This window comes from Canis lupus, unplaced genomic scaffold, assembly GCF_011100685.1.
Source record: "Canis lupus familiaris isolate Mischka breed German Shepherd unplaced genomic scaffold, alternate assembly UU_Cfam_GSD_1.0 chrUn_S1710H1904, whole genome shotgun sequence".
NCBI classification, from domain to species: domain Eukaryota; kingdom Metazoa; phylum Chordata; class Mammalia; order Carnivora; family Canidae; genus Canis; species Canis lupus.
Window position 1 is genome coordinate 16066 of NW_023330559.1, and position 25506 is coordinate 41571.

Sequence of the window (25506 nt, forward strand, 5' to 3'; positions counted from 1 at the left end):
TGCGCAGATGCGACCCGGCGGTGGCAGGAGGTAGCTCGGCCGCGCCCCCAGTCCAGGCCCGCGGTTCCCCGCGGTTCCCCGCGCTCCGGGCTCGCGGCAGCGGCTCTGCAGGCCTCGGCCCCCTGCGCGCAGGTCAGCGTGGGCCCCGGGAGGTGTGACGGGCCCTGGGGTGGCTGTGCGAGGGGCATCTGACCCTCGCTTGTGGCGCAGCGGGTGCCTGGGAGGGACCGGGAGGGGGACAGCGGGCCTTGGGGCTGCATGGAGGTGGCCCCGTGGCGAGCCGGACCCACACCCTTTGGGCCGCCAGGGTGCCGGGCAGAGGGCTGCGGGGAAGGAGTGGTGGGACCTGTTGGCGGAGGGGGGCGGCGGTGGGGCCTCCTACAGGTCAGGCCAGGTCTCCTTTGGGCGGCTCAGGGAGGGTGCGGGGCCCCTCCCCCGGGCTCAGGGAGGTACCGCGGAACCCATGTGCGTGCGCTCAGAGGGGTTAGGGTGCAGGCACCTTGCAATGTCAGGGCACGGCCTTGGGACGGTGGCTTGAGGGCCTGGGCTGCTGGGCCCCAGGAGCCTCCCCAAGCCCTTGGCTCTTACTCCGCCCCCCTCCCCCTCCCAGCTCTCAGGTCCCTCCCTAAGCACCCCAGCCTGGCCAGGAGCCCGCCCCTCCCGCTTGGTCCCTGTCAGGTGAGTATGGCTACCTCTGAAATTTTTGCATTTTGAAAACGTTCTCCTTTCTCCACAGCCTCCCCAAAATTTGGTGTTTCCTGTCTTTTTAATGTTCTCACCGGTGTGAGGTGGCATCTCATTGTGGTTTTGACCTTTATTACTCTGATGGCCAGTGACCCAGAGCATTGTCTTGCCTGCTTGTTGGCCATGTACATATAGGTCTTCTTCCGTGACTTTTCTGTTCGTGACTTTTCCCGTTTTCTGGATGGGATGGTTGGTCTCTTTGCTGTGGAGTTGCAGAGGTTCTTCAGAGATCTTGGATGCTGGCCCTTTATCTGACGGGGTCATTTGCACATACCTTCTTCTCCCATTCTGTGGGCCACCTTTGAGTTATGTTGAGTGTTTCTTTTGCTGTGCGGAAAGTGCTCATCTTGATGAAGTACCAGCGATCCATTTTCGCTCTTGTTTCTCTGGACTTTGTGGCTGATGTAATTTGCAAGAAGTTGCTGTGGCCCAGTTCAAGAAGGGTGTTGTTTCCCGTGTTCTCCCGGGGGGTTTTGATGGAATCTTGTCTCACATTTAGATGCTTCATCCATTTTGAGTTTATCCTTGTGTTTGGTGTGAGAGGAATGGTCCAGGTTCATTCCTCTGCATGTGGCTGTCCAGTGTTCCCAGCAGCCTTGATCGAAGAGACTGTCTTTTTTTTCCCATCTTTCCTGCCTGGCCAAATATTAGTTGCCCGTAGAGTTGAGGGTCCACATCTGGATGCTCTCCTCTGTTCCATTGATCCATGTGTCCGTTTCTGTGACAGTACCACACTGTCCTGATGCTCACAGCTTTGAGGCGCGCCCTGAAATCTGGCATTGTGCTGCCCCACCCCCACCCCCTGCATTGGATTTCTTGGCTACTATTCCCGTGGCCGTTCGGGGTCTTTTCTGATTCCACACAAGTCTTCAGATGATTTTTTCCAGCTCTCTGAAGATAGTCCATGGTATTTCTGAGAGGGATTACACTATTTGTGTAAATTGCCCTGAGTCACGTTGACATTTTCCCCAATATTAATTCTTCCAAACCAGGAGCATGGAACCTTTTTCCATCGCTTTGTGTCTTCCTCAGTTTCTTTCAGACATGTTCTGCAGTGTTTTGGGTAGCAATCCTTTACCCCTTTGGTTAGGTTTATTCCTAGGTAGCTCATGCTTTTTTTGGGTGCTGCGGTTGTATAAATGGGGTTGACCCCTTCCTCGATGTCCCTTTCCTCGGTCTCATTCTTCGCTTACAGAAAGGCCACTGGTTTCTGGGTCCCGAGTTTGTATCCCGCCACACTGCCGAACTTGCTGTAGGAGTTCCAGCCATCTTGGGTTTTCTAGGTACGGTATCGTGTCATCGGTGAAGAGGGAGAGTTTGACTTCTTCTTTGCCGATTTGAATGCCTTTTATTTCTTTTCATTGCCTGATTGCTGAGGCCATGACGTCTCGTACTATGTTGAGAATAGCAGCAGTGAGAGTGGACATCCCCGTCTCGTGCCTGGTCATCGGGGAAAGGCTCCCAGTGTTTCCCCATTGGGAATGAGAATTTGCTGCGGGCTTTTCGTAGATGGCTTTGAAGATGCTGAGGGACGTTCCCTCTATCCCGGTACTCTGAAGCGTTTGGATCAGGAATGGATGCTGTGTTTTGTCAAATGCTTCTTCCTCTGCGTCTCTTGAGAGGATCATCTGGTTCTTGTTTTCTCTCTTGCAGATCTGATGAAGCACCTTGAGTGCTTTCTGAGTGCTGAAGAAGCCTTGCACCCCGGGGATAAAGCCCACCGGGTCATCGTGAGTAACTTGTTAATAATGTCCTGTTGGATCCCGTTGGCTCATAGCTTGTGGAGGTGTGCATCCGTGTTCATCAGGGACATCGGTCCAGAATTCTCCCTTTGGGTGGGGGGGGTCTTGGGTTTTGGAGTTAAGGTGACGCTGGCCTCCAAGAACGAGTTTGGAAGTATTCCATTTCTTTCTATCTTTCGGAGCAGCTTTGGTAGCACAGGTATGATTTCTTCTTGAAGCGTTTGATAGAATTCCCCTAGGAAGCCATCTGGCCCCGGACGTTTGTGTCTCGGGAGGTTTGTGTGTTTCTTTATAGGTGTGTTTCTTATTTCCTATTGGGGTTCATTTTGCCAACATAGAGCATAACCCCCCAGGGCTCATCCCATCAAGTGCCCCGCTCCGTGCCCGTTGCCCAGTCACCCGCACCCCCCACCCTCCTCCCTTTCTTCCACCCCTTGTTCATTTCCCAGGGTTAGGAGTCTCTCCTGTTCGGTCTACCTTTCTGCTATCTGCCACTCATTTTTTTCTCCTTTCCCCTCTCTCCCCTTTCACTATTGTTTTCATCCTCCCCAGAAGAATGAGACCATATGATGTTTGTCCTTCGCGATTGTCTTCTTTCCCTCAGCCTTAATACCCTCCGGTTCCATCCAGGTCGAAGCAAATGGTAGGTGTTCGTCGTTTCTAACGGCTGAGTAATCTTCCATTGTGTACAGAGACCACTCACCCTCCTTATCCATTCATCTTTCGATGGACACCGAGGCTCCTTCCACAGAGTGACTATCATGGATGTTGCCGCTTGAAACCTCGGGGTGCAGATGTCCCAGCATTTACCTGCATCTGTATCATTGGGGTACATCTCCACCAGTGCACCCCCATGCTGGATCACAGTGTAGATCCGTTGTTACCTCTCTGAGGCACCTGCACACGGCTTTCCAGGCGTGGCTGCACCAGGTCACATTCCCACCAGCAGTGCAAGAGGGTTCCCCTTTCGCCACATCATCACTGACATTCGCTGCTTCCTGTCTTGTTAACGTTCACCGCGGTCACTGGTGCGTCAGGTGGGATCTCGTTGTGCTTTTGACCTGTATTTCCCTGACGGCCAGTGATGCGGTGCATTGTCTCATGTGCTTGTCTGTCACGCCTACGTCTTCCTCTGTGACATTTCCGTTCACGTCTCTTGCCCGTCTACCAGATTGGATCCTTGGTCTCTTTGCTGTGGAGTTACAGAAGTTCTTCAGAGATCTTGGATACTGGCCCTTTACCTGACAGGGTCATTTGCACATAACTTCTCCCATTCTGTGCGTTGGCTTTAAGTTTTTTGAGTGTTTCTTTTGCTGTGCGGAAGCTGCTCATCTTGGTGAAGTCCCAGCGATCAATTTTTGCTCTTGTTTCTCTGGCCTTCATGGCTGATGTAATTTGCACGAAGTTGCTGTGGACCAGATGGTGTTGTTGCCTGTGTTGTCCCCTAGGATTTTGATGGAATCTTGTCTTGCATTTAGATCCTTCATCCATTTTGAGTTTATCCTTGTGTATGGTGTGAGAGGAATGATCCAGTTTCATTCTTCTGCGTGTGGCTGTCCAGTGTTCCCAGCAGCATTTACTGAAGAGATTGTCTTTTTTGTTCCCCCTGCAAGGTCTTTGCTGCCTGGCCGAATATTAGTTACCCATAGAGTTGAGGGTCCACCTCTGGATGCTCTCTTCTGTTCCATTGATCGGTATGCCTGTCTTTGTGCCAGTATCACACTGTCTTGCCAGTAACAGCTTCGTGGCACAACGTGAAATCCAGCATTGTGCTGCCCCCGCAGTGGTTTTCTTGGCTACTCTTCCTGTGGCCGTTCGGGGTCTTTTCGGATTCCACACCAGTCTTCAGATGACTTGCTCCAGCTCTCTGAAGAGAGTCCATGGTATTTCTGACAGGGATTGCATTAGTTGTGTCGATTGCCCTGGGTCACATTGACATTTTCCCGAATATTAATTCTTCCAATCCAGCATCATGGAACCTTTTCCATCTCTTTGTTTCTTCCTCAGTTTCCTTCAGACTTGTTCTGCAGTGTTTCGGGTAGAGACCCTTTACACCTTTGGTTAGGGTTCTTCCTAGGTAGCTCATGCTTTTTTGGGGGTGCTGCAGTTGTATAATTGGGGTTGACCCTTTCCTCGATGTCCCTTTCCTCGGTCTCCTTGTTCGCATGTAGAAAGGCCACTAGTTTCTGGGCCCCACGTTTGTATCCTGCCGCACTGCCGAACTTGCTGTAGGGAGTTTGAGCAATCATGTGGTGGAGTCTTTTGGGTTTTCTAGGTACAATATAATGTCATTGGCGAAGAGGGAGATGTTGACTTCTTCTTTGCCAGTTTCAATGCCTTTTGTTTCGTTTTGTTGCCTGACTGCTGAGGCCATGACGTCTCGTACTATGCTGAGAATAGCAGTGGTGAGAGTGACATCCCAGTCGCGTGCCTGTTCTTCAGGGCAAGGCTTCCGGTGTTTCCCCATTGCGAATGATAATTTGCCACGGGCTTTTCGGAGATGGCTTGGAAGATGCTGAGAGACGTTTCCTGTATCTCTGTACTCTGATGCGTTTGGATTCGTTTGGACTCTTGGGCATGGATTCCGTATTTTGTCAAATGCTTCCTCTGCGTCACTTGAGAGGATCATCTGGTTCTTGTTTTCTCTCTTGCAGATCTGAAGAAGCACATGGAGTGCTCTCCGAGTGCTGAAGCAGCCTTGCACCCCGGGGATAAACCCCACTGGGTCATGGTGAGTAACTTCTTAATAATGTCCCGTTGCAACCTGTTGGGTCGTATCTTGTGGAGAAGGTGTGCATCCGCGTTCATCAGGGACATCGGTCCAGGATTCTTCTTTTTGGTGGGTTCTTGGGTTCTGGAGTTAAGGTGACCCCGGCCTCCAAGAACGGGGTTGGAAGTGTTCCATCTCTTTCTATCTTTCGCAGCAGCTTTAGTAGCATAGGTATGCTTTCATCTTGAAGCATTGGATAGAATTCCCCTGGTAAGCCTACTGGCCCTGGACTTTTGTGTCTCGGGAAGTTTGTGAGTTTATCGGTTTATTTATTATTGGAGTTCGTTTTACCAACATAGAGAGTAACCCCCCAGTGCTAATCCCATCAAGTTCCCCCCTCGGTGCCCGTCGCCCAGTCACCGCCACCCCCCCGCCCTCCTCTCTTTCTTCCACCCCTTGTTCGTTTCCCAGGGTTAGGAGTCTCTCCTATTCTGCCCTCTCTGCCATCTCCCACTCATTTTTTTCTCCTTTCACCTCTATTCCCTTTCACTATTTTTGTCATACTCCCCAAAAGAATGAGACCATATAATGTTTGTCCTTCACCTATTGCCTTCTTCCCTCAGCCGTAACACCCTCTGGTTCCATCCATGTCGAAGCAAATGGTGGGTGTTTGTCATTCCTAACGGCTGAGTAATCTTGCATTTTGTACAGAGACCACACACCCTCCATATCCATTCATCTTTGATGGACACCGAGACCCCTTCGCAGTGTGGCTATCATGGCTCTGAACCTAAGGGTGCGGGTGTCCCAGCGTTTCATTGCATCTGCGTCTTTGAGGTAAATCCCCAGCAGTGCAATTGCTGGGTCGTACGGAGGTCTATTTTTAACTCTGAGGATTCTCCATACAGTTTTCCAGAGTGGCTGCACCAGTTCACATTCCCACCAACAGTGTAAGAGGGTTCCCTTTTCTCTGCATCCTCTCCAACATTTGTAGTTTCCTGCCTTGTTAATTTTGCCCATTCTCACTGGTGTGAGGAGATATCTCATTGTGGTTTTGATTTGTGTTTCCCTGATGGCAAGTGATGTAGAGCATTTTCTCATGTGGGTGTTGGCCATGTCTATGTCTTCCTCTGTGAGATTTCTGTTCTTTTGCCCATTTCATGATTGGCTTGTTTGTTTCTTTGGTGCTGATATTAATAAGTTCTTTATAGATCTTGGAAACTAGCCCTTTATCTGATATGTCACTTGCAAAATCACATTGATAGTTTATGAGTGTTGAACCAGCCTTGTGTCCTGGGAATAAATCCTACTCAGTCATGGTGAATAATTTTCTTATGTACTGTTGAATCCTATTGGCTAGTATCTTGTTGAGAATTTTTGCATCCATGTTCATCAGGGATATTAGTCTATAATTCTCCTTTTTGGTGGGCTCTTTGTCTGGTTTTGGAATTAAGGTGATGCTGGCCTCAAGAACGAATTTGGAAGTACTCCATCTCTTTCTATCTTTCCAAACAGCTTTAGGAGAATAGGTATGGTTTCTTCTTTAAACGTTTGATAGAATTCCCCTGGGAAGCCATCATGCCCTGGACTTTTGTGTCTTGGGAGGTTTTTGATGACTGCTTCAATTTCCTCCCTGGTTATTGGCCTGTTTAGGTTTTCTATTTCTTCCTGATACAGTTTTGGTAATTTGTGGCTTTCCAGAAATGCGTCCATTTCTTCTAGATTGCCTAATTTATTGGCGTATAGCTGTTGATAATATGTTTTTAAAATCGTTTGTATTTCCTTGGTGTTGGTAGTGATCTCTCCTTTCTCATTCATGATTTTATTAATTTGAGTCTTCTCTCTCTTCTTTTTAATAAGGCTGGCTAATGGTTTATCTATCTTATTAATTCTTTCAAAGAACCAACTCCTGGTTTTGTTGATCTCTTCCACAGTTCTTCTAGTCTCGATTTCATTGAGTTCTGCTCGAATCTTTATTAACTCTCTTCTTCTGCTGGGTGTAGGATCTATTTGCTGTTTTTTCTCTAGCTCCTTTATGTGTAAGGTTAGCGTTTGTATTTGAGATCTTTCTAGTTGTTGAATGGATGCTTGTATTGCAATGCATTAACCCCTTAGGACTACTTTTGCTGCATCCCAAAGATTTTGAAAGGTTACATCTTCATTCTCATTAGTTTCCATGAATCTTTTTAATTCTTCCTTAATTTCCTGGTTGACCCTTTCATCTTTATTCAGGATGGTCCTTAACCTCCACGTGTTTGAGGTCCTTCCAAACTTCTTGTTGTGATTTAGTTCTAATATCAAGGCATTATGGTCTGAGAATATGCAGGGGACGATCCCAATCTTTTGGTATTGGTTCAGACCCGATTTGTGACCCAGTATGTGGTCTATTCTGGAGAAAGTTCCATGTGCACTTGAGAAGGATGTGTGTTCAGTCGAGTTTGGATGTAAAGTTCTGGAGATATCTGTGAAATCCATCTGGTCCAATGTATCATTTAAAGCTCTTGTTTCTTTGGAGACGTTGTGTTTAGAAGACCTATCGAGAGTAGAAAGAGCTACATTGAAGTCACCAAGTATAAGTGTATTATTATCTAAGTATGTCTTAACTTTGGTTATTAATTGGTTGATATATTTGGCAGCTCCCACATTCTGGGCATATATATTGAGAATTGTTAAGTCCTCTTGTTGGATAGATCCTTTAAGTATGATATAGTGTCCCTCTTCATCTCTCACTACAGTCTTCGGGGTAAGTTTTAGTTTATCTGATATAAAGATGGCTACCCCTGCTTTCTTTCGAGGACCATTTGAATGGTATATGGTTCCCAAACCTTTTATTTTCAGGCTGTAGGTGTCCTTCTGTCTGAAATGAGTCTCTTATAGACAGCAAATTGATGGGTCCTGCTTTTTTATCCGGTCTGAAACCCTGCACCTTTTGATGGGGTCATTAAGCCCATTCACGTTCAGAGTTACTATTGAAAGCTAGGAGTTTAGTGTCATCATGATATCTATTCAGTCCTTGTTTTTGTGGACTGTTCCACTGAACTTCTTCTTAAAGGGGAATTTTAAGAGTCCCCCTTAAAATTTCTTGCAGAGCTGGTTTGGAGGTCACATATTCTGTCAGTTCCTGCATGTCTTGGAAGCTCTTTATCTCTCCTTCCAAGTTGAATGAGAGCCTTGCTGGATAAAGTATTCTTGGTTGCATGTTTTTCTCATTTAGGACCCTGAATATATCCTGCCACCCCTGTGTCCTGCCAGGTCTCTGTGGAGAGGTCTGCTGTCACCCTAATACTCCTCCCCATAAAATCAGGGATTTCTTATCTCCTGATGCTTTAAGGATCTTCTCTTTATCTTTGGAATTTGCAAGCTTCACCATTAAATGTCGAGGAGTTGAACATTTTTTATTGATTTTAGGGGGTGCGGATCACTCTATCTCCTGGATCTGAATGCCTGTTTCCCTTCCCAGATTAAAAAGCTTTCAGCTAGGATTTGTTCAAATACATATTCTGGCCCTCTGTCCTTTTCGGCACCCTCGGGAACCCCAATTAAATGTAGGTTTTTCTTCCTCAGGCTGTCATTTATTTCCCGTAATCTATCCTCATGGTCTTTTAATTGTTTGTCTCCTTTTTCCTCAGTTTCCCTCTTTGCCATCATCTTGTCTTCTATGTCATCCACTCGTTCTTCCACCTCGTGAACCCTCGTTGTGAGGACTTGTAGTTTGGATTGCATCTCATTCAATTGATTTTTAATTTCTGCCTGATTAGCTCTAAATTCTGCAGTCACGAAGTCTCTTGAGTCCTTCATGCTTTTTTCTAGAGCCACCAGTAGCTGTATAATAGTGCTTCTGAATTGGCTTTCTGAGATTGAATCGTAATCCATATTTGTACCTTTGTGGGAGAGAGGACTGTTTCTGATTCTTTCTTTTGAGGTGAGGGTTTTCCTTTTAGTCATTTTGCTCAGTGCAGAGCGGCCAAAAACAAGTTGTATTGGGAAAAGGAGAAAAAGAGAGGATAGAAAGAAGGAAAGAAATGAGAAAAAGAAAAAAGGAAGGAAAAAAAGAGAAGAAAGAAAGGAAAATAAAGGATGGGGAAAGCAAACAGAAATCAAAAAGAAAAAAAAAAACACACGGGGGAGTATCTTCTGATTCTGTATACTTTAAGTCCCTTGACTTCCCCTGGAACTTGTGTGTCTAGCTAGTCTTCTGGGGGAGGGGCCTGTTGTGCTGATTTTCAGTTAGCACTTGGGGATCTGCTCTCCCCCTTCCTGGTTCAGGGCTCAGTGGGGGTTGTTTACCCCGTGAGGCCCCAGGAGGGACAACCACAGTGGCAGTGGCTGGCTCTGGAGCCCTGGATTCAGCTTCCGCAGTAACTCGGGATCTCTCGGACTGCAGGGGCCTGGATGCTCCGGGGGCGGGGCCACTGATCTCCTCAGCTCGGGGCAGAAGCATCCTTGCTGTCCTGGGCCCTCCTGGCCTCTGCCTGTCCTGGGGGGAGGTTGGATCCTAGGCTGTGTCCCCAGAGCCCTGTGCTCCCGGGCCTGTGCTGTTGGATTCGCGCTCCTGGCCGCGAAGACCCTCTCTGCGGAACCACCACCTGAGACCCACAGAGCTGCTCCCGGGCCATACGGCCCCCTCCACGTGGAGCCTCTACCTCTGCTAGAGCTGCCTCTGAGCTGCTCTCGGGTCCCTGCAGCCCCCTCTCTCCGGAGCCTCTGCTGGAGCCCCTCCGAGCTGCTCTGGGGTCCCGCCATGCACACGCTGCAGCCCTTAGGGAGCTGGGTGCACTTTCCTGGGGGCGCAGGTGTCTGTTAGTGTCCCAGGGAGCCTGAGGGCATCCCCGCCTTCCTGGGGTCCTGCTCTAACTCCCTGCGAGCATCTTTCTGCTTGGGAAGATTGGTTAAGCTCCTGCTTCTCCCGGACGGGGCTCTCCTGTCCTGGGGACACTCGCCCTGGCCTTAGCCCAGCTCCTTGCGGGGCCTCTCCCCCTTGGAGGCCTTTTGTTTCTTTATTTCTTTTTCCCCGTCTTCCTACCTTGATAGAAGCATGAACTCTTCTTACTGTAGCATTCCAGCTGTTCTCTCTTTAAATCTCAGGCTGAATTCATAGATTTTCAGGATGATTTGAATGTTATCTAGGTAATTTGGTGGGAACAGGTGATTTGGGGACCCTACTCTTCCACCTTCTTGCCCCTCCCTCAAAACGGTAGGGTCTTATTAACACCATCTTTTATTTTATTATTTTTTAAATATTTTATTTATTCATGAGAGACACACACAGAGAGAGAGAGAGAGAGAGAGAGGCAGAGACACAGGCAGAGGAAGAAGCAGGAGCCATGCAGGGAGCCTGATGTGGGATTTAATCCCGGGACTCCAGGATCATGTCCAGGGCTGAAGGCAGGTGGTAGACCATTGAGCAACCCAGGGATTCCCCATACTACCTTTTAAAATGAATTATAAGCAGAGCTCTGATTAGTGATAATGTTCGTGTTTCTTCCTCCTGAAACAACTACTGCCATTGGGTCGGTAACCACAAAAATGTATAAAGAAATGAAGTACATTTTAATCTGAGAGAAGATACTACCATAGAGTTTCTCGGGGAGTATATTTCATGGATTTACTCAACAAATGCATTTTGAATGGCTACTAGAGAGCTCCTTTTTAGGAATAAAGGATACAGAAAGGAGCAAAACAGATGAATAGCCTGTCCTCATGAAATTTATGTTCTAATAAGACCAGGAACATATAATATATATATATGGGAATATATATATATATATATATATATTCTCATATATACATAATACATATATAGAGAGAGATCTAAATATATAGTAAAATATATAAAATGTTAGTAGTAATATGTGTTACAAAGATGAAGAAAAGAGTATTGGGAATTTAGAGAGAATGTGTTTGCAATTTTAAATATGGTGGTTAGGGAAAATCTCATTAATGTCACTAAGAAGACATTTCCGTAAAGATCTAAAGGAACTAAGGGAGCTAGTGATGATGCTATCTGGGGGAATAGCATTCCAGGCTGAGAATGTCAAATATATCGGCTCTGAAGTGAGAGTATACCACGCATGGTTACAGAACAGTAAAAGAGGATGATTGGACTTTTGTGTGGTGTGGTGAGTGAAAAAGGTGAGTGGTAGCAAGAAACACTAAAGTAATTAGGTTGCATGACATTGTAGAGGATCATATACCATTTTAGGACTTTGGATTTTACTTTTAACAGAGAAATAAGATCTAACTTACAGACCCATTTTGACTGCTGTGCAGTGAAGATTGAAGAGGAGGAAAGATTAAGATCAAAAGATCAGTTGGAAAGCTGTCTAAGTAATCCAGATGAGAGGTTATGGCAATTTGGACCTGAGGGATAGTTGTGGGCTTGAAAGGCTCTGTTTAGATTCTAGATATATTTTTGAAGATGGAACTAAGGATTTGCTGATGAATTAGATGTAATGAGGAGGAAGAAGGGTAAAGAACTCTACAATTTTTGTACGGAGGGCTTGGAAGGATGTGGTTGTTAATTGAAACAGGAAAGGCAGGTCATTTCTGTTGTTTTTGTTGGAAGGAGTATAGAAGATACTGGACTCAGTTTTGAACATACTAAATTTGAGACGTCATATATATATATATATATATATCCAAGTCTATTATATAAATATGAATGTGAAGGTAAAAGGTTAAAGCTAGAGACATGATTTTGGAAGAGAATGTGGCATCTAAAGCCATGAGACTGGATGTAGTTATCAGGTATAGATAAATTTAAGGACTGAGAAGTGTTTCAAGGGCATTTTAATATTAAGAGGTCAGGGAGAAGAGGAAAAAGTAGATTGAGAAAGAGGAGGGCCATGGCTTGCATCGTTCCTATCACCTTCTGCATCATCCATAAGTCTGAGAAGTTGTGGCATAGCCTCTTGAAGGCCTTGCTGAGGGGCCAGCTCAGAGCTGACATCTGAGGAGGGAGAGGAGCTGTTCTTCAGGATGCAGTCAAGGGTCTCTGCTCATCATCACTCCCACTGACTCTCTTAGGGGGAATTTATGCTTCCGTCTCTACTACTTTAGGCTTCATGGTCCAGCAGTCTTGTTTCCTAAGAGGACATAATTCTAATAGAAGATAAAATAAAGGTCTCGATAAACTTAAAGCTATGGCTGATGCTCTTGAAGTTTGGATTCTTTGTATCAGCAGGATCAGCAGCTGAAGGAAGTACTCATCATGACATCAGACAGCAGAAAAACCAGGATGGTATGGTGTTGTGATTCAATTGAATGTAGGGGTTCAATCAGGAGGAAGTTATCAACCACCAAATACTTACTTGTTATATCAGGGAAATGTAGCCTGAGAAGTTCACCCTGGACTTGGTAAAATGGAAGTTGCTGAGGGTCTTGCTAAGAGTAGTTTCAGTAGAATGGTAGATGGAAAATTCAATTTAATTTAATTTTATTGCATTCATGAAAAGGTGAAAGAAAAATCAGAGAAGGAGTAGAGACAATTCTTTAGAAGCCTCTACTCTAGAAAAGAAATAAATAGGTCACTTGAGGGAATAATGGGGTTGTGGTTGGAGGGAGACAGATGGAATCAAAATGGTAAAAGCATACTAATGAGAGATCATGTAAGGACAGAATAAATGCTGAGGACAGATTAGCCGAAGCAGCTTTCTTAGGTAAAAAAGGAGGAATGGGATTTAGTGTTCCAATGGAAAGATTGTCCACAGGAGCACCAACAGTTCATCCATAGTCAGAGGAGAGAAGGCAGAGAATATGGGCACAAGTGAATGCAGAGCCATACCTAAAGGGAGGGCTGTAGGGAGTTCCGCGGCAAATTCTCAGTTAAATAGGTGGCAAGGTCATCAAGTGAGAGAGGATTGCAGTTGGGGATTTGAAGAAATCCAGCACTCTAGGCTGAGAACTTTTGGGGCTTTTTTCCCCTACTCTTTCATACTTGATTTTCAATTTATTGTGGAATTCTATGCCAAAGACATGGAGAAGCCAAGCATCATTCATTACCTACGTCACTACCTCGCTGGTTCCAGTTGCACCATTCCCTTCTTGGATTATTGCAGTCATTTCCCAATCAGTGTCTTGCTTTCACCCTTGGTTTCCCTATGGTCCATCCAGAAAAACAGCCAGTGAGACTCTTTAAAAACATGTGAGATGACATCCTTCTTCTGCTCAAAGCCTCGGCAGCTTCCCTTCATTCTCAGAATGTAAGCCCAAACCTTAGCATGAATTTACAAGGACTTACATGGTTTTAGCCACTGCTTCGTCTGGGACATCATTTCCAATCACTCTACCTGTTGCTCACTGGACTCTAGTGTTTCTGGAACATGCCTGATGTGTTCCTCCCTTTGGGAATCTGCCCTGCCCAATCCTGTGCCTAGAAAGCACTCCCACAGATGCTTGCATGACTAGGCACCTGGCCTACTTACCAAAATTTGCAAATAACACCCTTTCAAAAGCACATGTTCCTTTTCCTCCTTTCTTTTCGTAATATTTGAAGCTTCCTAATATATTAAATCACTTACTCATTTTAAAAATTTCTTCCCATGTTAGAATATTAACTCTACGAGGGCGTAGATTTTTGTGTTACTTCTGGCTATACCACAGTTCTTAGAACAGTACCTGAAATTTAGGGAGCACTCAATAAATATTTTTTGAGTGAATGGATTAAGGAATGCAGCAGGATTAATTGACAGTGTTAAGGGCCCACTTGAGACTAGCAATCACACATTAAACCTCCACAACAGGGTTGTGTTGGTAGGATTAATTGATAAGATGCTTGGGGTTAGTGAAGGGGTTAGGAAGTCTTGAGCTAATTCCAAAGGCCTTGCAGGAATAACAAAAGCAATCATGGATAAATTAATTGCCTTATGAGTGTGGGTGTGGTTAACTTCTGAGATTTTCTTTTGCTCTGTATAGGTTTGGGGCTAGTGCCAAATTGCTTCTGAAGATAGCTTATTGATTTGAAGCTGTTGCAAATTATTAGCCTTTCTGGAACTTCTTAATGTGCTCATCTGCCTCTGAGTGAAATCAGCTGTTGGCAAATATTTTGCCAGAGTAGAAAGTTTTAAAGACTTTCGTATTGGAATATTCTGAAAACAAAACAGAACAATCATTTATTGCTCTAAAAAAACAACCTTTGTACTTTGTGTGTGTGTGTGTGTGTGTGTGTGTGTGTGTGTTTCATTTATGCTCCAATATTGAAAACACTATAGAGCCCATGGAATGTGTGTGTGTGTGTTTCATTTATGCTCCAATATTGAAAACACTATAGAGCCCATGGAATGGTTCCCTTAATACCATGTAGGGAGTTTCTGTACAGTCTCACTTCCTGGACATCAAGCTGACTGGATGACTCTATGGTGTCACTGTTGTCTACACTTCATTATATTCAAGAAAAAAAAAAGATGAGTTCGGTTTAGACTATATATAGAATGAGGATATGATAGTACTTTCAGGTATAAATTTCAATACATTTTCTTTCTTTAAGAAAAGCAGATACATTTATTTCTCCTCTTCAACTCTCTCCTCTCTCTTTTACACACACACACACACACACACACAGAGTCATAACCACAAACTTTGCATTTTTCAGATGATTAGAAAATGTAGCTGGAGCAATTTGGACATCTTAACTCTCTTCAAGGTTGTTTGGCAGAGTGGGATGTGTGTGTAATTCCCTCATAGTCAACCAGCAGACATAGAATCCTGGGGGTGATATGATGGAGGTAAACATTTGCTAAATGTTGGCCCATCCCTTTAAAAATTAGCTTTTTCCATTAAGTTAAAGTGTTAATTATAATAAAGTGATCTATCCTAAAATTGAAAAATGTCATAGCAGAGAGTCAAATAGCTCATTAATTCCTTCAACTTTAGGCACCAGATGATATAACCAACAATATTTATTTTAAAAAAATCTTTCAAATAATGTAGTTTTATTTAAAAAAAGATTTTATTTATTTGAGAGAGAGAGAGAGAGAGTGTGTGTGTGTGTGTGTGTGTGTGTGTGTGCACTCACTGAGGTGGGGGGCAAAGGGAGAGGGAGAAGAGAATCTCTTAAGCAGACTCTATGCTGAGGAAGAAGCCCAATGTGGGGCTCAATCCCAGAACCCTGAAATCATGATCTGAGCTGAAACCAAGAATCAGCCACTTAACCGACTGCACTACCCAGGCACACCTGAAATAATGTAGTTTTAAAAACGAAGCACTAAATTAAAAAAAATTAAATAGAATTACTTTTGGGGATGTTATTTTGTGGAAGATAGCATGATGTCATTTTTAATCACAGAAAAGATTTTTTTCTCCTGCTGTTCATTTTAGTGGAGAGAAAATTAATTTATAATCCCTTCGCTGGTCTTTGTTTTCATTAATTTAATTTCCTTTACATGTTGAGATCAGAGATGCTGAAAGAGATGTCAGTGACATCATCTTTAGTTGTGAAACCAGCCCAGTGGGGGCTTTGTTTTTGTTTTAATTTAAAGAGAATTGTTGTAACAATTTTCCTGCACTAAATAATAGACTCTAGAAAATAAAGCAGAAATAGCATAATAAAGAAAAATAAAAGACAAATCTTAGGAAAAGATCATTTTAGAAACAATAGCTTTAGCTGTGGCATTGTTTTTTTACATGAATAGAAGTTGAATAGCCATCCTCAGGTAGTAATTCTTGGTATTCAGTTGTGTGAGAATCACCTGCACATTCGGGCAATGTGGAGGTTCTTTTGCCATTCTGGCAGAGGTTAGGATTCAGTGGGTATGGGATGTGGCCCAGGGATCTGCATTTTCACAATGATTCCAGATGATTCTCATTCAAGTGATCAGTGTTTGATAACGGTGTTCTAAATGGTAAAGTTTTCTTTTTTTTCTGTTCTTTCCAGCTAGGCCATTAGGGTATCCTCACCTTCTAGCCTGATACTAACCAGGTTTTTTTTTTTTTTTTCAAAGAAACACGAGGAGCAGAGACAAATAAGCAATCTTTTTCTGTCAAGGCTCAAATGACAAATGTCTGGTTCGTGGAACATCTTACTGTGAATAACTTTAGTTCATCTTATAAATGTGTTGTGTTCTCATCGATAAATCTATACTGAAAGGTCAGGGGAGAGCAAGAGAACAAGAGGGCACTGGGTCCTTGAGGGCTGCGATGTTAGGAAAGGAGGAAGGACACAGGAAGAGAAGCCTGGGAACTAAAGAAACCTTCAAAGGCTTTACAAGCAAGCACAAATTGTATATTCAATATTCACTTAGGCAGGGGGTAAATAAAAGGTCCTCACTGAAGTATTTCTGGTCTCATAGCTGCTACAAACAGACTTTTCAAATTTTATGATTTCTTTGCTCATTGTGGTTGGTATTGTGTAAATTTGTATGACTTTACATAAAGTCTTCTCTTTGTATAAAGGAGTTTTGGTCTCAGATAATTCATTAATTTAGGCTTCTTTGGATATACAACATACAAATAAATAAGAACCTGCCTACAGATTTCCTTCCTCCTTTCTTTCTCTCCCTCCCTTTCCTCTCAGTCTTCCTCCTCCTCCTTTCCCACCCTCTTCCTCCTCCTCTTGTCCTTCTCCATCATCTCCCCTCCCTTCCTCCTCCTCCTCCTCCTCCTCCTCCTCCTCCTCCTCCTCCTCCTTCTGCTGCTGTTTCTACTTCTGCTTCTCCTTCTTCTCCTCCTTCTCTTCTCTCCCTCCCTCCTTCTCATACACACACACATTCAAGACATGTTTAATTAAGTAGTTTGCTTATTTCTGGCTTAGTAGTGAAAATTGGGCATCACTTTATGCTTTGTTATAATTGGTGAAAGACTCTGATTTCAGCATTTCTATAGAGGGAAAGAATTAGGTTGTTTCAAGGTGTTAGGAATAATACTATTGCAAATGGAGGCATGAAATCAGAATGAATAATTTAGCATTGGCAGAAGAGGAATTTTTCATTCTGATTTCATATGCAGAAAAGGGAAGTTGGAAATCAAAAGAAATATTGAATAGAGTGCCCAAACTTTTTTTACAAAGGTGAGTTGGTTAAAAAATAGAGTGATATGCAATATTCCATCTTTCTGGTTTCATTTAGTATCCCATCCACTCTGAGCTTTTGAAAATTTAAACATCAACAAATGGCTTTATGACTTCAGTTTGAGAAGTGCTAGCAGGGATTGATTTGGTGTATAAATCTTGCCAAAATGTTCTGAGATCCTCTCTTTTGGCAGAAAGAACAATAGATGCAGGAATCTGATTGGGTATAATTGAAATCTGACTCCACTGTGATCGATGAGGGGGAAATATTCTTTCTATAAATTTTTTTAAAGATTTTATTTATTCATAGGGACACAGAGGGAGAATGAGAGGCAGAGAGAGAAGCAGGCTCCATTCAGGGAGCCTGACGTGGGACTCGATCCAGGGTCTCCAGGATCACTCCCTGGGCTGCAGGCGGCGCTAAACCGCTGCACCACTGGGGCTGCCCCTCTTTCTATAAATTAAACAAGTCCCTCAATATGTGAATTTGCAGAACCTATGGCGCTGCTGCTGCTCTTACTTTGGCTGAAGGCTTTTAGTACAAAGTAGAGGATAGTGTGTACCTTCTTATGAATCAAAGGTAGAATAACTATCTGTAAATATTGCTTGCCATTGTAGGAGGGATTGTGTTGCATATTTAAAATACACTAATTAGGGGGATCCCTGGGTGGCGCAGCGGTTTGGTGCCTGCCTTTGGCCCAGGGCGCGATCCTGGAGACCTGGGATCGAATCCCACGTCGGGCTCCCGGTGCATGGAGCCTGCTTCTCCCTCTGCCTGTGTCTCTGCCTCATTCTCTCTCTCTCTCTGTGACTATCACAAATAAATAAAAATTAAAAAAAAATCAGGAAGGGTCATTCCCTTGAAAAGAAACATCGTCCATTCCTGAATATTTAGGCTTAAAGAGATGGGATGCATTCTCAGTGTTCATTCTACCTTTCATCATTTCTACATCAAGGGGGATGGAGGGAGCTGAAGGCTAAACTAAGGCAAAGCACTAAAGCAGATTATGTTTAAATAATTTCAAATCAGAAAAAAAGTTTCCATTTTTAGAACAATGTACAAATACAAAAGAGATAGCATTTGAAATTGGGAGTGGTTGGAAATGGATAAAAAATTGGTCAATGGTCAATGAAAAGTGAAGAAAATAGAAGTATATAATGTGTGTTAGAAGCAGCAATTTGTTTTAAAGCTTGAAATTTTCCATTTAAGAAAATGTCTTTAAGATACTTCAAGAGCTTTTAAGAGACCTTCAAGAAGTTTAGTCTAAATTTTCTACAATAAAGCAAAAAAGCAAAAAATGATTCCGATAATTTTTATAAACAAGCATACTTTGCAGAGATAGCTCATTTTTTGAGGAAATTATAATACTAATTCTCAAATTTAATTACAGCATTATTTTGTAACTTAAATAACAGTTGGTATAAAATATTTAGTATGTTTTTATATTTTTGGCATTCACTTTTTACTTCCTTAAAATTTTAATCTTTTAAAAATATAAATATGTCATCTAGATTCTGTTTTATCAACAGTTATTCTTCTAAGAAATATCTTAGAGTTACTAGTATTCCTATATATTTTTCTTCATTTCTGGATGTGAAAAAATAATTTTTAAGTGCCATTAGCTATAGTCAACTATACTCTTATAGAGAGTAATAATAAAAATGTACTGTATCTCACATATAAAGCTGCTGCTTATCCTTTTTAAAAATTTTTTCTTTCTCTTGCTCAAATGAAAGATAAAACTCAATATTATAGTTTAACTCCATGTAAGAATTGCCTGCCTTGATTCTATTCATCTATTTTTCATTCTAGAACTAATAGATATTTTAATTATTTACTTTAAATGGCATTACTATTTTCCTTATTTTTTTATTCACTTACCATTTTTTAGGACATGCTCTAGTTGGTTACTCCAGTTATTTACTGTTGGTACTAACAAGGTCATGGGTTCAGGCCACATCTGGGCCTGTGAGAGTGATGGCATGCAAAACTGGCCATCTGTTTTATAAATGCTTTATGTTAATCCCTATGTCAACAAGGCTAAGGCATAGGCATGGTGCAGCAAAATGCATCCTGCTACTGGAAAAACTCAAGTTTATTCTCTACAAGTGGAGACAAAAATATGACCGCTGGCTCAGAATGGAATGATAGACACTGTGGGGATCATGTCCTTCCTTCTCACCCCATTGTATGTTATAGCCAAATAATCAGATGATCAAAGGACCAGCATACTTCTGATAGAGAAACAAATGTCAAGAATCCTTCTAAAAATCCTTATTTTATTATGAAATATATATATAAGGCATACAAATATAAATATGTGAATAAGTAAATTATTATAATGTGATTTCCCATTCACTTCCCTCCGTCTTCACCAAAGTCAAGAACACTGTGAGCATGCCAGAAGCCATGGGATTATTGGTTATCATGCCCTCTTACGTCTGCTCATAATTTTTTCATGTATGCTTGTTTGCCAAAATAATATGATTTTGCTTTACTAGATTTTAAATTGTATATAAATAGAATCATGCTGTATGCATGTGTCATGTTTCTTCTGCCCACTATTATGTTTATTAGAGTCATACTTGTGTAGCTGTATTCTGTTTACTTTTGTTTTTATGTGATATGCTTCCTTTTTTCTACCCATTCTACTATGGATGAAGTTATTAGGAACAACACTGTAAATGTTTCCTGAAAATCATGTGTATCAGATGTCAAAGGAGTAGAAATTTATTGCCATGGAATATGTTCATATAGCTAGCAAGTGACCACTTCAGGTTTGCTACCAGGTTCACTAGAGTCCCCTGCTACCCAGTTCTATCCTACCCTTAAGACTGATCATACATGAGTATATATAAAGACAAACTACAAATACTGCCCTGCAACCTTTTTAATTTGGTGATAGCTAAACATATTTCTTAGTGATAAAGATTAATATACAACATATATCTATGCAGGGATCTATTAGTCTTTATTTGCTAAATACATTGTATATTTAGGTTACTTTAAAATTACTTGTTAAATAGAAGTAAAGAGTTAAATATAAGTACAGAAAATTTAAAAAAAATCTGAGCAAATTTTTAGATGTGAAATTGATAGGTTAAAGATGAAACAAGACTGTTAAAGTTTTCAGAAAAATAACACAATTTATTCATGAATAAATTACAAAATTGACCATTTTCTTTAAAAGGTCACCAATTTTAGTATTGTGTATAAATATTTTATACTCGCCAATTTTATGATAGAAAAGTATTTTATTAAGCATTTCTTTATCAATAATGAGGTTAAATAATTTTCTGCATACTATTTATTGCTTATTTCTTTGTAAATATATTCTTATACTTCCATTACTATTGGGAAGATGTATATCTTTCTTATTCCAGGTTTTGTAGAAACTTTTAACATAGCATATAGATATTTTGTCTGCTAAATATGTTGGAAACATGTTTTCTCAGTTTATCATTTACCTTAAAATGTTTTCAATTTTTAAAAAAAGATTTATTTATTTTGGGGAGAGAGAGTGCATGAGCAGGGGAAGAGCAGAGGGATGAGGAGAGAATCCTCAAATAGATTCCCCACTGAGCATGGAGATCAACGCTGGCTTGATCCCAGGATGTGGACAGCATGATCTGAGCCAAAATCAAGAGTTGGACACTTAACTGACTGAGCCACCCAGTTGCCCCAAATGTTTTCAATTTTTTGTGTTTTTTGGTATCTAGTGTTAAAATTATATGTAGTAAAGTCATTTTCCTTTCATTATCTTTGCTTTTAGCATAGGATCTCTAAGATTATCTGATCATTTTTCCATTTATTTTTCTACCACTTTTTAATCTCTTATTCCCAGGTTGCCACATTACAAAAGTTTATAGGGCACCACTTGCATCATACCATATTTATTGCTCTCAATTATTATTACTCTGTAATTTATAGTAATGGATATAGTGAGTATTTGGATTATTTATTTTTTCCAAGTGGTTAAATAGTTGTCCAAAGACCAATAATTAAATAATCAATTATTTTCAACATTGATATTCTGTGACCTTTGTATCATATACTACCTTTGTTTCTGGACTTTTTATTTCATCTACTGATTTATCTATTTCTGATTTAGGAATATCTATTACCATCTGTTTGGACAAGTTTCCTTAACTTTATTCTTTTTCAGTATTCTCTTTTTATTAGTCATGCTTTAAAGTGACCTTTACAGTCATATTGTCAAGTTCTGAAATATTATCTCATGGGATACTGATTGGTAGCACATTAAATTTTCAGATACAATTTTTGGGAATTTACAGATTACAAAGTTGAGTGTTCCCAACCAAGATGTTAGTACTTTTATTTATTCAGTTTTTACAAATCTTGACGCTGGGTATTTTATAATGAATATCAATGAGTTTTGGAAAAATGCTGAAGTGTTTACATATATTGAGAATAAAAATAAAGTTAACTATGTACTGTCGTTTATTTTGACTTAGAGCAAACAAAATGAAGAGAGGAGGAATCACGAACAAAATATACTTTGTTTTTTCCACCTAGGCGTTTTTCAGCAAAATTCTATTACAAAAAAAAGAAAAAACAAAAACCTTTTACAGACAATTCCTGAAATATTGTGTGGCAAAACCATAGTAGAACAAAATATTAAGAAACACATTTGCTCTCCCGAATAGTTGAATCTTGTGCAAGTTGCTTAATCTTTATGAGTCTTAATTTTTTCATTTCTAAAATAAGTGCATTGGGCTAGATAAAAGATTATAATATTTCTCACTAAATTACTTCAGTTAGAATGCCTTAAGTATAAATAGCAATACAATTTGTTCACTTTTTCAGCAATGATAGGCCACTGCCAATTTAGAAACCATAAATAAGCTTTTACAAAATTTTTGAGGGTGGAATTAAAAAGCTTGTGGGTAATAATCATTCAAAAGACACCATCATCTCTTGGAGCCAAAATGTATTTATTAAATGTAAATTTTCCAAAATAAATACTATTTTCTTTAAAAATAAGCACTAGACTTTTAGATCAGAAGGACATGGAAACTACATTTATCTGTTTCAACAAGTTATTTGACAACATCTTTTAGGACAAATTTTGCCCGTGAAGGATAAGAAATACAAATGTTCCATAGATGGTAATATGATTACACCAATTATTTGCTGATTGAAACCCCCAGGAATTCTGGTGGTACATTTTGCCTTCTTATTTCTTTATCACCTCTTGACCAACCCAATAAGAAACAAATGTTTGATGGGTACCATTTATACGACTTTATAGCGGTGCTGGGTGCAAAGAGAATGAATATATGTTAGTTCCTGTTATGAGGAACACATGGTTCAGTCTAGCTTTTTGACTCAGTACTTGCAGTCTGCATATTACTTTGGCTCTTGGAACCAGGATCTACTTATTCCACTAGATCCCTCTGCATTCTTTCTCTCTGACCACATTCTTTATTCCTATTTTAAGAAACCAAATACTGTGATGCCTGGGTGGCTCAGTGGTTTAGCTCCTGCCTTCCACCCAGGGTGTGATCCTGGAGTCCCCAGATCGAGTCCTGCATTGGACTCCCTGCATGGAGCCTGCTTCTCCCTCTGCCTGTGTCTCTGCCTCTCTCTCTGTGTGTTTCTCATGAATAAAAAAAAATCTTAAAAATAAAAAGAAACCAAATACTTATTCAAGTCAGCAGCAAATAGATACATTATTTGAAAATTAATTACTAAAAAGAGCACAATGGGAATTCTGATTTGAGGCGAGATGGATGAAGTATATTCTATCTTATATACCCTATAGAATGGAATTCACTTGAGGTGTTTGAAAAATAAGTAGTGGCTGGTGGACAGGGGAAGAAGATCAGAATTCAAGGTACACCAGATTGGCAAAGGGTTTCCCATTTTCCTCCGATGTACCCTGGCCTGAATGTAAGGCAGCTCAAACACCAGAAGAGGGCAGCAAGGTGCAGACAGAGTTCCAGGAGAAACCCTCTTATTCTGTCTGAGGAGTGGAATAAAGGGGTCTAAATACTGAGAGAGAGTTGGGGGAGTCCCTTATGTTTTTCTTTTCTCAGTTCTCCCATTCTCTAGCTACCAGACAAACTTACAGTGGCTGTGGAATGAGCAGCACCAATGAGTGGCAATAGGAGCCTGGAGGTATTGAAAATTCAAAGGGAGGGGCCCCTGGGTGGCTAAGCAACTAGTCATATGTCTTTGGCTTCAGGTCATGATCCAAGGGTCCAAAGATTGAGTCTTGCATTGGGCTCCTGCTCTGCAGGGAATCTGCTTCTCCCTCTGCCTCTCTTTCTCTCTCTCCCTCTCTCAATGTCTGTCTCTAATGAATAAATAAATAAAATCTTAAAAAAAACAAGAAAATTCAAAGGGAAGAAGGTCTTCCTCTCTAATTGAAGGAGTTGAGATTCCAAGAAGGTGGAGTGAACCCCTATTGCTTTTCTTCCTTCTGACCCACTGCCCATCATTCCTGAATGTGCACACAGTCAGAGACAGAGTATAGCAGAGTGGAGTCTAACTAAAATCTCAGCTTTCTGGTAAAGGACCAAAATGCAAAACTTTGAAGGGGGAGACTATAAAATCATTATAAACCCTTGGGTATGCTCCTGAGCTCTGAAACTGTGGATCTGTTTCTAAACACATAACAAAAGATGCTGAGAACTAATGGATGGACTACCAGTGACCACCCCATGCCAAAGTAAGTGGCTCATGTATGGGACAGGTATGGGCCATGCTAAAAAGGTTGGAAAATGAAACTGACATTAAACTATTTGTTCATATATTTGTTTTCTTATTTAGTATCCCTATCTCCTCCTACTCTCATCTGTTTGTTGCTGAATTTGTTGATTTTATTTACCTTATTTACCTACAATGCTTACTGTAAAACAGACACTTGGGGCACCTGGGTGGCTCAGTCAGTTGGGTGTCAGACTCTTGATTTCAGCTCAGGTCATAATCTCAGGGTCGTGAGATCAAGCCCCAAGATGGGCTCTGTGCTCAGTGGGGAGTCTTCTTGACATCCTCTTTCCCTCATGCACTCTCTCTCTCAAATAAATAAATAAATAAATAAATAAATAAATAAATAAATTCTTTAAGCACAAGACACTCATTTGCTAAGTACATTTATGTTTAGTGGCTGAATTAACTGATATTTTAGTAAGGCTGATGCTAACACATTTGTATCAAGTGGATTGGAATGTGATGCCTTAGTAGCTAATATCTTATCAAGACTTGCTAAAATTTCAAATGTTGTTCTAACATTTTCTATGTTTTCCTTCATATAATCATAACAATTACATGAGGGAAGTACTATTCTTACACTTCGTTTATAGGTGAGGAAAAGAATCATAAGAAGAACATAATTTGCCCAAAGTTACACACACATATTAAGTGGTGGACCTGTGAAGTAAAATAAGGAAATGTGATTTAAGAACACACCCTGATGATACCTGCCCTGCTTCTGCCTAGAGGCAAAGTGATATTGCGATGCTCTGTCAATATTCTAGCCATGCCTTGAGGAGGGCTGTAACTTAGAAAAGAAAGGAATATGTATGAGGCATAGATTAAAGTGTTGATGACCCACTGGTTGTGGAACATAGGAAATGGAGGTTAAAGAGTATCTCTGACTTGGAGAGCAGTGATAGCACTCTTTATTTACTATTTCTGTAAAAAGCAAAGAGAAGAGGGAAAACAGGGTTTAGGGGTGGGATGTGTACCTAAAAATGACTAGTGGGTGATTTGATGGGAATAAATTTTAAATTTTGGAATCATTAATACACAGTATCATGTTGTTTGATTGAAATGTTTCTATACTTCACATTTTCATAATTTTGAATTTAGGGTACATTTTAATATTGGGGTTACATGTATCTTTTGCTGATGTTGTGCCTGACAATGGAAGATCTTTGGAAATACATATTGTGTGGAAAGAGAGAGAGAGAGTAAAGAAAGAAAAAAAATTAAGGATTGAATCCTAAAATCTAGGATGTAAGAGGAGAGGACTTAAGAGTCACAAGGAGTCATAGAGGAGAGTGAGATTCCAGCCTTCTCTGGTACCACTTGAGTGAGTTAACTGATTTCCTTCTGGCCAACTATACTCATCACCCAGTCCAGAGAAACTAACACCACATATAAACTGCCTCACGACAGATTTTTTTTTCCTTTTTCATCAGTGAAAGTTTAAACGATGAGGCAAAAGTTTGTGAAATAGCTACAATGTTCTCTCTCCTCCAACCCTTGACACCCAGAAACATTCCCTGCTTTGTCTTATGTACAACAGCATAGGTAAAAAAGAGCTGGGGTATCATTCCTC

The 25506-nt window shown here is 41.3% G+C and overlaps 2 long non-coding RNA genes across 4 annotated transcripts in view; one reads left to right on the top strand and one right to left on the bottom strand.

Moving 5' to 3' along the window:
• LOC119878544 overlaps positions 1–25506 on the bottom strand; it is a 73236-nt gene that overhangs the window by 15696 nt on the left and 32034 nt on the right. The gene's annotated exons all lie outside the window — the stretch shown is intronic.
• LOC119878545 overlaps positions 1–25506 on the top strand; it is a 70051-nt gene that overhangs the window by 14718 nt on the left and 29827 nt on the right. The window contains exons 1-3 of one of the 2 annotated variants that reach the window (XR_005386994.1): positions 596–678; positions 2398–2474; positions 5141–5217. This is a non-coding gene — a long non-coding RNA (uncharacterized LOC119878545). Of the gene's footprint in view, positions 1–595; positions 679–2397; positions 2475–5140; positions 5218–25506 lie in introns of those variants that run through there. The other variant, XR_005386993.1, reaches the window with a different exon arrangement.